The sequence below is a fragment of the Corvus hawaiiensis genome, chromosome 1 (genome assembly GCF_020740725.1).
Source record: "Corvus hawaiiensis isolate bCorHaw1 chromosome 1, bCorHaw1.pri.cur, whole genome shotgun sequence".
Classification (NCBI taxonomy): domain Eukaryota; kingdom Metazoa; phylum Chordata; class Aves; order Passeriformes; family Corvidae; genus Corvus; species Corvus hawaiiensis.
In genome coordinates this window covers 80885571-80900462 of record NC_063213.1, presented here as the reverse complement: position 1 = coordinate 80900462, position 14892 = coordinate 80885571, and positions in this window count along the sequence as shown.

Sequence of the window (14892 nt, the reverse complement as noted above, 5' to 3'; positions counted from 1 at the left end):
TTCAAACATTTTGAAAAAAATGCAAGTAATAATTTAAAATATTTTCTAGAACTTATTTCTAGTTAATAAATTAAAATGTATTTATGTGGGTTTGCCTGGAATTCAGAACCCCTTTTTGAATTTACATTTGGCATCTTTGCTTCAAGCATTAGGATGTGCTTTTTGCAGCCTGTTTGACTCTCACTAAAACATCTACGTGTAATATCACTTGCTATATGAAATTTAATAACACCCAATGCCACCAATAACATACTGTTGCAAAGGTCAACCTTTATGGCTTTGTGTATTATTAAAACAGTAATCTATACTGGACTTGAGCTATTTGGAGATTATTGGTGCAGTTGAAAGCCATTTAACTAAAACTTGTGGTAGGAGGTGGTGAATTTGTATGCTAAGCTTTTGTATTCTATATTTTTTTGTGTAGAGCTCAGTAGTTAGATTAATTGTTGAGAATATGTTTAAATGTTTCAGAAATATGCACTTATAAGCTTGCAATATTTCACCCTCTCCAGTTTTATTTAGAAGGACTTCACTCTGTCCGAAATACGTGTCTTGCCAAACATGGCTTCTGTGTTACCACAGGGAACTGTAAAATAGCCTATGCAGAGGCTATAGCAAACTAATGAGTAATCAATATATCTGTGAGAATGCAGTAATATGAAATGCATAAGCATTATTTATTAGTGCCTGTAGGGCTGAAAATGCTAAAGTATATGCATGCCTAAAGCCAGTATCTCCTGAGTATGAATTTCAGCAGAAGTTCTCCAGTGATAAATTCTGTATTTATCAAATGCGATAGGACAAGGGGTAATAGTTTTAAACTACAAGAAGGTCAATTTAGATTAGATATAAGGAATAATTTTATTTACAATAAGGATGATGAAACACTAGAGCAGATTGCCCAGAGAGGTGGTAGATGCCCCCCTCTTCCCCTGGTCATGGTTAGGCCAGAGAGGGCTCTGAGCAACCTGATCTAGTTGGAGTTGTCCCTGCTTATTGCAGAGGGGCTGGACTAGGTGACCTTTAAAGGTCTCTTCCAATCCAAAATATTCTGTGATTCTTTGAATCTGTGATACAAAGATGAGTTTGAGATTTATATAATGTTCAAATACTTTCTTGCACTTCCTTTAAAGTCTGCTATGAGAGCATCTGTAAACATGTTAAAGGTGTGTAAAAATGTTTTATTTCATGAAGGATGATGAATGGCATAACTATTGGCATTTCCTCTTCTATCAACATTTTTGATGTCAATTTTTTCTCTAGTTTCAAAATAGTATTATGAAGAGACAAAAGAAACTAGGCACAGCACTGGCTGTCATTTGCATATGGACATGAAATATCTTAGGCAGGATTCTCTCAAAATCCCCCTGCCTTCCATTCTGGATATTTCATTAATAGGATTCACATTCTTCCTAGGACATGGAAAACTAAATATTTTGAGTTATTAAACTTTTCAATTGTTTGCTTGTGTTTTTGGTTGCAATGCCATGAGTTTGTTAAGCCCTTCAGACTCCAATTTATCATCTAAACCAGGTGTATTTGTATCTGGATAAAGTCAAAGAAACCCACATGTTTCTTGCATGTGGGTGGAATGAGACTATTAGCTGAACCACATTGTGCTAAGATAAGCCTAATAAAAGAGCATTGTAGCACACTCTTTTCTGCCTATGAGAATTCAGATTAACATGTTATTATCTTAAATTGTGAAAAAGATCTGTCATATTCAATGGAATAAAATAGAATTTATTTACTCATTTACTACTGAAAGTAAAAATTGTATGCTGAAGGATTTCTTACTAAAACTAACAAGTGTGTTGTCTCAGTTGGTCATGAACCACAAGGAATTTGGTGTAGACAAGCTCCAGACCCACTAATGTATTCAGCAGTTGATTGCCACATTTTCCTTTCCTTTCTAGCAAAATCGCCTTTTCCGTCCTCCATCCAGCAGCCGTGCTATGCACTGGAGGGAAGAGCAGGTGAAAGGAGGTAATAGACAAACCACATGTGACAGCCTGGCCTTGGTGTGATCGGGAAACCTTTGTTGTTATGGAAAGAACCTAGGAGTGCTCCTCTCTTGAAGCTTGGCTGCTGGATCAAGCTGGCCAGATGCACCCCAAGCAGCAACTCCACAGAGCTGCACAGAGAGCCAACGCTGTGCTTTGAGTGCAAGGGAATGAGGATCTGCTGGAAGTGGTGGTGAGGGAGAATGGGGAAACCAAAACGAGCCTCGCACTTGGAGCAGGGCTTGTTTGGTCGGTGGCAACGACAGCAATAACCTCATCTTCTGCCTGCATGGGTGGAGCTTGGTGGAAAAGCAGTGATGCTGCGCTTTGTTGCTTCTGCTGTGAATTTATGGCATTGCCTCTCAGGGTCTGGGAGCTGAACCTGAGTAGGTGGTGAGGTTAAAGGCCTGAAACCTGGCAGGACAGGGGAGAAGCAGCATCTCATGGGGACTTAGGGGAAGACAGTAATTTGTGGGCATCAGTCCAAGAATACGCGAAAGCATCTGCAGTGGGCCAGGATTGCTTTGATGGGGGGCAGTGCCTCGGTACCTTGCTGTTTAAGATCAGCCCTGCCAAGAAGAATAGAATGTAAATTTACTGAAGGATGCTGTGGTACTTGTTGTAGCCTGCAGTTTAAAATGTTATTTTTGTTGGTGGTGTGATGTTTTTTTTCCTTGTTTGTCAAAGGACAGGAAGAGGCACCATGTAAAAGGTTACCTGTTTTGAAATACAGATTCTGCAAGGATGGTATCTGCCCTCGACCTCTCGATGAGAGACCTGTTTGGCACTGAAGCCATTGCTGCAAAAGCCAGCAGTGAATGCACTTAGCAAGGACAGATGTTGATCCATACAGGTAGCAGATGTCACAGGCACCATGGTCTAGTGCCTGAATCATATGAAGGTCTCTCTTCCCCGATGGATTAGAAAGTGCAATCCTCAAAACCAAATATCCATCAAAGGCAAAAGATTTACTTCCCATTCACCTGACATCCGCTGAAATCTGGTCTTCCTCAGGATAAAGAAGAAATCCCTTTCTATCTACTCACTGTGGACAGTAGCAGACTGGGTCAGGACTTTTGCCAGTGTATTCTGAAGGATGTCAGTCTCATCTGCTGTTATGTTTTCAGGTTTTTCCAAGGTTGTGTTTTCCCAGTAAAGTCTGGTTTTCTTTCAAGCAGGAAGCTATTTGTCATTTTTGAATGCCCAGAAAATAAAACTTGGTTTATTGAGTGCTCTTACAATTCCCAAATGCCTAACTGCTAATCACTGGAGAACTTGGGAGATTTTCTGAGACTTTTTCTCCTCTAGAAAAAATTAGTTGAAGGTGGTCAGATAGCTTAAATAATGTCAGCCAAGGACCAATGGATGGACTGGCAAACAGCAGAGTATCAGACTGCCTCATGTGCTAAGGAAACACTTAATCAGCTAAATATGACCTGTAACAACTGAGCCTGAAAAATGTAATTGGTCAATAAACTGAAAAAAATTCTAAAAGTGTCTTTTTCTCCCCATTTTAATCAGATATTTTCTGTCTGCTTACTAACTTATGTGAAAGCCATGGAAAAATTCAAATTAGGTTTTTATAAAGGTGTAATGGATCCCTATGAGCTTTTAGTGCAGATAAAAGGCACAGAAAAAACAAACCCATGAACATTGTTTGACTGACATGAAGCCCTGGGAATACAAAGTTAGAATCAATGCTATTTGCCTAAAGATGAATCTCCCTGCAAAGTTTAAGCATTCTTTGATTCACAGCATGTCAACTGCCTAAACAATTTCTTTTAACTCAGAGCTTTGATAGTGGAAGATATTACAAGTACCATGAGGTAATTTTTCAGCCGCAGCTTCCTGCCATTTGATCTTCCAGCTCCGAGTTGAGCTCCTCAGGGTTCAGAAATCCTTTGGACAAAATGATGAGGTTTCAATATGTGCACTGAGCTGAAACTTCTTGCATAGTGCACAGTCTTTTATTTTGTAATGTGTTGTGCTTATATATTTTGAAAAATTGAGTCTTAATTATTTATATAGCTCCAGAATGCAAAGTGATTAGTTTCTGCAAAAATAATTGCTTTTGTAGCGTGAGAGCAAACACATCATTGTGCTGCCTGCAAGTCTCTGCAGCAAATTAAGACCTGTCACCAGCAAGCCAGCAATTTCTGCTTGTTCTCACTGGGGGGTACCTCCGTTTTTATACTTACGAGTTTTAGTATAAAAAAATAACTCTTTTTATCTTATTTTATGGTGTAATGCACGCGACATTTCAGTTGTTCACTTAATAGTTACCATGCTACAGTCGCCTCTCTGTGGGAATTTGCATGAGTGGAGGAAAGGAATGGAGTGCTGTGGAATTTCTCCATCACTGAGTGTTCACGTTCCACTGCTGGTGGCTTCTGTGGAAGGATTAGCAGAGTGAGTGTTCCTTCTCTGGTGCTTTTTTGCATAGTTTTGATGGGCTTTGAGTCTTTCTCCTCAGCATGAAAATAAGGGCTAAACTGGGCAAGGGAGTTCTGCCCTATGAAACGGGAGTTCCTTACTATGCTTGAGAGTGTGACAGAAAACCCCCTCTGGAAGCTTCGTGCTGAACTTCTAGGTTGATGAGAAGTTGTTATGTGCAATATGAAATCTGGGGCTGATCACTTGCTCACAGTGGTCAGACTCCCAAAATGTGCTTTCAGATTCTGGCTGATGATAGTGATCTGTGTAGGCTAGATTAGCTATTGAGAGCAAAATCCATAGTGATGAAGCTTTGGTATTGGGTGTGTATATGCCATCCTCAAACGGACTTGCTGCTTGATAACAGAGTTTGACATTAACTTTCATTATTTCATTGACTTTTTAAATGATTGATCCTGAGGCCTCCATGTGCAGAACATCTCATCCCTGAGCTAACTGGAGATACAGGTGTACAGCTGCCCTGAGGAGATGGAGTTGAGATTTATTTCCCAGTTTTTTGCTTCTTACAGTCCCTCTTACCACACTAATCAGATCATTCTTCTGAAATGGAACCTCTCTTTTGTTACTCTCTCAAGCAGTACTTTAGGAAAAAAAAAAGTGTTTAACTTTTCCTTTTCCAGAGCGAATCAGCTGAAGCTGATAACCAGTTCTCTATTAACTGACTGCAAATTCTTGGGTTTATTTTGACTAATATTTACTAACAATACCAAACTCCTCCATCTGATTCCCACTTTTTCCAAATGTGGATGCAGAACTGGTTAGGTCATTCAGGGTCCCAGATTTCATAAAAGTCTTTATTAATGCTCCATATGAAACTTAACTAAATTTTTGTATATTTTTCAATAGGTCTGACACTTCCAGTCCTATCAAAATTCACTGAACAAAGCTTGATATTCTTTCTAGCATTTCATTATCCCTCATGCACATCTGGGCATCTCTGGAATGAAGGCATAAACAAACAAAACCCAGAATATTTTGGTTTTATTTTTACATATGTATTGAATTGAATTCCTTTGGGTACTTCTGGTATATAAGCAATAGTACAGATAAATTGTGTTTTCTGTTTGATTGTTAAATGAAAAAATATAAATAGAGGTGTTTGCAAGTTTCCCTCGAGGGATGCTTTTGCTTTGTTAACATTAAGGTTTTGTTCTGCTCTGATCTCAAGCTGTTACCCTGATTGTTTTGTCAATGTTTTTACCGCATAACCAGGAACAAAGTATCTTAAAATTAACTTCTCTTTTCATTAGCAAGTTTGTCCCATGTCTAGGACAAGCTTCCTTTGTTGAAGGATAAATGCATTTTTAGTTCAGTTTGCTAATGCAGCATATGGGAAATTCTATGATATCTGTTCTCGGTAGTAATCTTCCAATTTTGGTTGCAGTCCTGGGTATGACTGGAGGCTTGACCTCTTGTGGCTGTCTGGACCAGAGATGGTAATCTTCCAGGATATGGGTGAACACGAGAAGTGTGGTCTTCTAGTCCATGAAATTGTTCATTCACGCAGGAAACACCATGGGAGGTTAAAACTGCCATGGGGACATTTGACCTTAACTGTCCTTCAAGTGCTGAAGCTGTTCCAAATTTTTCTTCCATATAGTTGTTGCTAGCAAAATGTCAGAAACCACTGCGTTTTTGGGCACTTTTGCAGTAAAGTGAGCAAAACCTTTTGTTTAAAGGTAGTGCAGTTCAGGGCATAGGACACACAGGTGCTCCACCAAGGGGGAGTGGTTCTCTCTAGTTTCTGAAAATGGAAGTTCTTCTTCACAGTCACAAAAGTGGCCCCCAAAATTTATGAATTAGTGGAAACTTGTTCCAAGTGAGGTCTGTAAATGTTTTGTACTGTAGTTCAATTACCTACCATTTCCTAGGGCAGGCCTGTCTTCTTTCCAAAGCAAACAGATACGGGATTTGGGAAAGAGTATACAATACCCATCTGGGGCTTAATGCAGACAGGAGCACTACAACCTCAGATACACAGCGAAAGGATGGAAGCAGCTAAATTCAGGGTAGGTGGGCAAGTGCAGCTGTGTGCTGAATTGCTGGTTTTAGTTCAGCCCAAGGCCATCCTGCATGCATGGAGCTTCAGCCAGTCAGTCATAGTGTTTGTTCACTGGCTGCACTTTGTGCAACAGCATTTTAGGTTTCTTATGTGACTTGGGAGGATATTAGCCTGCTTGTGCCCTCTTCCCGCACCTGATTCTAGTTTGGCAGATCCCTTGTTGTCAGGCAGCATCTGCTGATAGTAATTTATTTATTTCACATCTTGGGATAAGTGAAAATTCTAATTCTTCCAGGTGCAGTGTTAAATGTAAATGCATTCATTAGTAATGGACAGTCCATATTGGCCCTCAGCCTCAGGGAGCCAAACCTCCAGAAGGGGCCCCAGCACTGGGCTCTCCCCTTGATACTGCTTTATCAAAGGTAAATAATCCGAGATTTGCTAGTTACTGAACATGCTTTGTAAATATTAATTAATTGAATAGAGATTTAAATTTTAATCTTTTGCAAATCTCTATTAATCCATTCTGTTTACACTTCCATGGTCTAAGCAGGAACATTTCTTCTTAATCAATACACCCATTTGCTGTTTTACCATGGAAGGAAGCAAGGTTTTGCTGCTTGCATGCTTTAGGCATAGGGATACCACTGCTGGAATTCCATGAGTCTGCATCAGAAGGAGTCTGGAAGCTAAAGGAGCCTCACAGATAAGCAGATTAACAGTGATTTCTTCATTCTGGTAGCAGGTGCTTGTAACTGACTCTGTGCTATGCAAGATGATACTTCATCAAATAAATGCACTGTCAAAGTTAATTAGTTACATTTTTATTTTGCAATTTACCTCTATGATGACATCCTGCTGGTATTGAAAAGTGCTCCAAAAAATAATCATCTGTGCTCTAGCTGGTGGATTTTATGAAAACGTGAAAATGAACTCCTCGAAAGCAAATATGAAGACTAAATATTTGATTTTACTTTATTGGTTGGTGCTGACAATATAAATGCTGTTTAAAGCTTCTGGAGATTTTGACCAAGCTGCCAAGTTTTAGGAGCCTGTCAGCTGCCTTCACTTAATGATGTCTCCTGCTCTTGTAGTGAAGACATAAATGCATGGGGAAACTTCTGAACTGTGGTCGCTAGAAGAATGACCATTGTTTCATGTATTGCTTGTGATGTTCTGTTATGTTCTGTTCTTCAGAGTGCTTATCTCTTATTCTGAGAAATTATATAAAAACATTTGGGCTAAAGCAGTGTCAGTGAATGAAGCTAAGATGCTCATCCATCTGTCAGATATGGTTTCCATCAAAAACAACACACTGAGAGTTTATTTCATAGCTGCCAAAATGCTTGGCAAGGATTTCAACAGAAACATCTGCATATTCACAACACTTTAGGCCATCTTTCTAGAGATGGGGACCCTGTCAGCTCAGGGAATGAGATAGATAGATAATGTCTATCTATACAAAAATCCTCACCAATGAAACAGGGTGATTTTTTACTTTCTGTCCCCAATATTAAGATAGCATTCATTGAAACACTTAACAACAATGAAAATATATGGCAGTAATTAAACACAAATTAAACACAAAATATAAACACAAATGCAGCATTACAAGGATTTTCCTGTATGTTGCTTGTCTCTCAGCAACAATATTAAATATTTTTTACAAAAATAAAAAAATATGTAGAAGAGTCTTTTTTTTAGATGGAGGAGGTAGTACAAATCTACAGAGACAGGATCATAGGTCCATTTTCTTTAGAAGTCTGAAAGCTTATACGAATAATAAAAGCTTATACCAATAATCAGCAGCAGCTGAATTGTTGAAGAATTGTGTTGTGCTTCTATCTGCAGCTAAAATCAGGTGTGCCATTTTACTGTTGTGAAATCTGAATTTTATGTGTGCTGCCAAGAAAGGCTCCAATGCTGCAAGGCCAAGAGATTGTTCCTTGATAAATAGCATCATTTTGATGCAAGTAATGTCAAATGCTAATAGATTTTAGGGTCTCTTGTATGCTTTCCTTTTTTTCTCTTTGTTCCAGAGACAGGAAACAGCTAGGCTAACAAATGCCTTACTAACAGAGTAAGAGGACTCATTGAAAGTTGGGTCCTGAGCTCTCAGGATTATTCAAATATTTTGGGCAGGAAACTTCAGCATTATTGAGGTGGGGTTTTTTTAGACAGTACTGGTCTGGAAGGCATCTATGCCAAAGTATCTCATGTGTCACTGGCACTCTCATTCAAAAGCAATAATTGGGACGAGACCTAGACAGGGCCTGGCTGTGGCATCAATGTGGTAGATCAGTTTCTGCCCTCCAAAATGAGAGGCGTGTCGTCAGATGAAAATTGTTCTACCCCTCTCCTCAGATGCTGGAAGGAGATAGGTAGGCAGTTCCAAAATGTGGCTGAAAGTGGCTGAATCACCTTTTTGAAGTTGGTGTTTCACCCTGTTGGTTATCTAGAGATAAGGGAAATATCTCTAGCCATGTTAATCATCAAGGATGCAGTCACACCTTTCTGTTTGCAGTGGGGCATTACACTTATATTCAAAATCTGGACTTTCTTTTTATTTCTATTCTTGATCAGCAAGTTCTTACTGTACATGGGGAAAAAATTGGCTGGGGAGAGGGTGAGGATGGCACGGAGGATCCACCAGTTCCATGAGAGAAATAAACTCTCTGGCTCTGTGATGAATCTCAGCAGCTTGTCACTTCTTAGAAGCATCCTCAGTCAGGTGGACATCTTCCCACTGCTTTGTTTTTTAATGGGGTGGCCACATCCTCCCCATTTACCCCCTGCCATCTTCATCCCTTGCAAAACTACTGTGACAGGGTAACCCACAATTACCAGAAGCACAGACCCATCATTACATTTCCATCAGACTGTGCAAGCAGCAATTTTAAAACAGGAAGTCCTTGTGTTGTTGCCTAACTGCATTCTTAGGAAGGACACAGGCAGGGGTTAAAATCTAGGTGACTGATGGTGTCATCTTGACAAGCTTTATTTCTATGCCAGTAAACTTCAAAACACTTTATGACGGTGTGCTCCTGCATTCCCAAGGCAGTGAGGTAGCTGTCATGAAGGTCAAAAATCAGTAATAATGGAGCTTTTCCAAAACAAGATGCAAATTTTGTTTCGTAGTTTCAGTGTTCAAGAGAAAAAAAAGCATTTTTAGATCGATTTCTTTGGTTTTGATTGTTATCTCCACATGCCATTGCTGTTCAGTACTACAATACTGAGTCAACAGCTTGTAATTAAAGTGAATGTTTTCTTGGTGAAATTGGGCACTTATTTATCCACTAATTTTTTTTTCAAAAGTCTTCCTTTACAGATCTGTCACTCATCAACATATGGCTATAATTAGCTATTTATTTAGTTGGAATTGAGGGATGGCTTCAGCCAAGCTTCAGGAGGCTTTAACCTTGTAACTAGGGACAGAATCTCGATTGATATGTGGCTATTACAAGATGCATACCTTTGTAGAAATCTTATGGTGGATTAAACACTCAAGCACAAAACATGCACGCTTCACTTTCTGCCCCACAGTGGCTAGAAACAGGAATTCCCAAAGACACTGACCTTCAAGTATTGGAGTATTCAAGCTGAAAAAGCAAAGCATATGTTTTAAATTGATTATTTTCTACCAGAGGAAGTGATTTTTTTTTCTTTTCGTACATTCAATTAAAAGTATTTAGGAATGCCATGCATCCTATTAAGTCTGTGTGATAATTCAGCTACTCTTGTGCCTGTGGATGCATGCTCCATACCAAATTGCTTCTTAATTTGCAATAGTAATGAAAGGAAAATTATATAAGGGAACTAATGAGGGGACCAGGTGGGACAGACTAGTCTTTTCTGAGCTTGCCATCTGAAAAGGTGTTTTTTTAAAACTATAATAATGGGTCTAAACTTCCTATTGGCGTAAGCATATATGTTCTCTGAACAGCAGTGAAAGAGAAATTTTTTCATGTTTTTTTTCAGTGATGAATTTCTTCCAAGACTAAAACCCAGCAAGGAAAGCAATCCAGACTAGAACAATAGAATGGCTTGACCAGCTGGCAGAGCTCTGTGATCAGTAGGTAGAATATCATTTTCCTTCGGAGTGTGGGTGTGGAAAAGGGTAAACTACTTTGTTTTTCCATTGTGATAAATTTTCGGGAAGACCTGAGCTCCTGGAACTTCTGTTTTTCACAGTCACTTTTTGGGATTTATGGTAAATTTGGCAATCGGGAAGTGGAGTCATCCTTCCTGACTTATGATGATGAAGTGCAAATATCAGCTCTTTATTCTCCTGAAGGTCATATGACTTAAGAGTTGCTGTGAATGCTGGCTTCTCAGGCCAAAAAGAATAAACAGAGTGTTTTCAACCAAAAGGCCACTAGGTTCACAGGATATTTAATCTCAATACAGAATAAAAACTGCTGCAGTCATGTCATGTCTCTTCCACAACTGCATGCCTCACATGGTCTCTTAATACTTTGAACACAAATAGATTGTATCAGTTCTGAGAGGCATGATGGTATTTATCTTTCTCTTATTAGTATAGACATCATAGTTCCTTAGTCCTACTTATGTTCTGGTTGATTTCTTAGGTTCAAAAAAAGTTTCTAACTTGAAGAAAAATGGAGGAAGCCTGAAATAATGATTTGGTATCCATGCAGGGCATGAGAGAGTCACAGTCAACACTGGTATACCAGTATGAAAGAGCCATCAAGAAGTCATCATATAGGACTCCTTCAGTTGCTCCTGACATTTGGAATGAGAAATAAATTATATCAGATAAGACCTGCAAGATAAATGTGGAGTTCTTAATGGTTACTAGCACACAGCTCAAAACCTGAGATCTCTTTGACAACCAAACCTCTTCTACCAGCCTCAAATATACAGCTCTCTTTAGTGGAGGCAGAGAGGTTCAGTGGTAGCTTGATCACTGTGTAAGTGTCTGGCATTTCCTTCTATTCAAGGAAAATTGCGTGGTACACATTTACTCTCAAGAATCCATCAAGAGGCTTGTGTAAGCCAAGAGTGTATGTTCATGTCAAATATTTCACCCATAATTCTTACTTTTTCATTCCAGAGCTTGCTTAAGAGTAGCATAAAGTGGATGTGTGTGGGTGTCTAGGGGAGAGGAAGGTTTTCCTAGCTGAGACCCACACATCTGGAATTCTCTCTCTATAGTCATCATCTGGCCAAGTCAATATCCTGTGTGGGATCCTTCAGAGAAAGACTCAAAGATCTCTTCCTTTTCTCTTTATCATGGTTTCTCTGTAATTGCTGTTTTGTGTGGTTTTCATGTAAGGGAAAAAGGGGACAGTGTTTTGTTTTCAGAGTGCCTTTCAAGTGACACTCTGAAGTCTCCTGACATAATTATTTTTGTGCTACACAGTTTGATTAGCTGTTGATGAAGTTCTAACTGATAGTTACTGAAGAAAGAGGAGTTTAACAAGAAAATTTGCTGTTAACTATTTGAAGGAAACTACAATAGTTTGAACCTTCACTAAGTCTTGCATGGCCATCTCAGCAATGTCTCTCACATTGTGGCTCCCTGAAAATGTCTGGAGAGTGTCAGCTGGTCACGTGTCATCCCCCGCTTCTGCTGGCATAAACCTGGAGTCCTGCGGCTGAAGTCACTGCATGTTTGTGCAGTCTGTGCTGTTTAGATTCCTTTTTCTAAACCCTGCCTTCCATGTATATTTGTTTCTAATAGGAATACAGTGAGAATAAAACCTTATTCTCCTAATGTTTCCCAGACTGTTGGGCGAATGACTTGGGGTTCAACTACTGACCTGGGGGTGTCTAGGTTGTTTTTCCTCTTGTAATTAAGTGACAAGGTGAGTTCATATTGCCGGAAGCATAGCTGCAACACAGGGAATGGACTGAGACAGACTAAGAGTTTTGTTTTGCAGACAGGCCAGACTTATTTTTGGTGGCTTTGGCTTGGTCATGTTTCAGAAACCTCATTCTATAAGGGTTTTTCCTGCCTTCAAAACCTCAGTTGTTTTAACAATAACAATAACAAATTATGAATGTCTCCATCTGTAAGAGAAGTAACTTGATCGAATTGAAAGGCTCATGTTACCCAAGACACAGGGAACAGTGTGCTTGAGTGCTCTGCAAACATTGTCCAGAAACATTGCCCTTAGGCTCTGTGGAGATTTCTGGACAGCAGAGTACCTGTGGGTACAGAATTTCACAAAACAGCTGTCTTTACAAGTAATGTTAGAAGTAGGATTGATTCTAGGCTGCTTTTTTGGCTGCTGTTCTTGGTTTCCTTGCAGATGGATAGGTAGCTTAAATATAAACCTGACATGTCACCTGCCACGACAGAAAGGCTGAACAGTTGACAGTACTACCATTTAGAGATTCCTTCCAAAACCAGTCCACAACTAATTCTATAGTTCTATAGTTTCTTTCTTTCATATTGTTTATGAATTAATCATATGTTTATGGCTAGTCCCTATCTGAACCTGAGTTATATGGTATAGAGTGACTTAAGCCCTCAACAGCTTATTCCCTCTGCTTTACATTAGCCTGCACTGAAACCCCATTTGTATATGGGGCAGGAAGAGAGTTACAGATGCCACCCCCCACTACTGATTTGCAGCATGTGACTCATATAACTTAATGAACAGAACCCTTCCAGTGGCTTTAAAAACAAAGGCATTCAGGTTTAAAACCTGTCAATCTGATATTCCTTTGTAATGGAAAAAAAAATTTGACTTTGCCTATGATGGTTGTAGAAATGATAAATACAACAAAGTAGTAGGTAGGGAAGGAAGAGAGACAAGGTGTATTTCATAATAGAAGACTTTTAAAAATGCAGCAAAAGCTACTTAAATCTGGAGCTCTGTTTTCATTGTATTTTACTGCCTAATGAATCAAAAATAAAATGTGTAATTTTATTGAAAATATAAAGTAAATCCAGATGTTTACATTCAGTAGTTTCACCAGTGTCTACAAGGAGCATGTTATCCTATTAGATTTATTCCTCTGAACAAAACCAAACAGCTCATGCTGAGTAAGACTGGGGCTTCTGTTCAAACAGCAGTGGTAAGACTGTGGGACTGGAATCTCCTGTATGAAGGGAAAATTTTAACACTAATACACATGAAGCCTATGAAAACATAATACACTGGGCTCTTTGTGCTCTAGAAACATGCAATGATTCTTTTTAAATTTTTTTTTTTTTTACTTTGAGAATTTTGGTCTGTTGCATTTGCAACTGCATGAAAAAAATTATATTAACTCTATCTAAAAAGGCATGAAAATATTCACTAGAGAAAGCTGTTCACTGTCTGGGAAAAGTTTTTACTTGTGATTCTACTTGGATGAGGTTTTTTTTTTGGCTTTTAACTTGATGAGAGTCCTCAAAGCTGGAGACATCTGTCAAAAGGGAGTGGGTTCCTTACTTGTAGTGGAGATTGAGATGATTGAATCTCAAGCTTCACAACATAAATTCCCCCCAGTGTCTTTTATGGGCCAGACTTTCATTCTGTCAGAAGATATTCACCCAGAGCATGTTTGCAGTGACTGAGTTCTTTCTATGACGTACCCTGGCCCTCGGCCTGACACTGAGGAGTGGCTCCTTGGTTAGTCTAATGGCATGCCAGTTCTGGAAAGGAGAAATGAGGGTTCTGCTTCTTTGAGAGTCTCCATCTAGGGAAAGCACTGGCAGGGAAATCTGAGGCAGCCTAGCATGAGTTTAGATCTTAATGGAAATGTAGTGCTTTATATTTAAACAAATTGAACACCACGTATTAAAGGAGGAATTTATCAGTAAAAGAAGCTTCGTAGTCCTAAACCTCTCTGATGACCAAGTGAAGACATCCAATATAATCCAGTATGTGTAACTTTTGCTTCCTCTGACTCCTGGGATTATTCTTTTGGTGTCTGTGTGTGTGAAAGTCTGTGGCAGTTAAACTGTTTGAAACATTACAGTAAGTGAGGTCATTGGGGCAGGAATAGAGGTGTGGGGATTGTTCAGACAGTCTTTTTCCATTCCTGTCAACAATTTTAGTTTGGTTCCTTGATTGTGGGCATTGATGCAATCTTTATTTAGATCATCATATCCTATTTTTCATTCTGAGGCAAAACTGAGAATCAGCCCTCCCAAGACTGCTGTGATCCCGGAGTGGCTAAATACTGCTGTGTCTGATACAGTAATGAAAACCGCACGTATTTATCCTGTGTTATTGACCAAATCAGTATTTTGTTCATATAAGTTGATACATAATGTCCACAGTAAAACACTTTTCACACAGAAGAATGCCAGTAAGTCACCCCCAAAAATATGAATTCCCGTATTGAGGCAAGAAGTTGTTCAATAGTCAGACAAATTACGGGAAATAACCCTGTAAGGTATCTGAGAGTCTTGACAGACTTCTCAAACTCTTCTCCTTATGCTCCTGTGGGGCCTGAGTGAGGAGCTGGCACGGT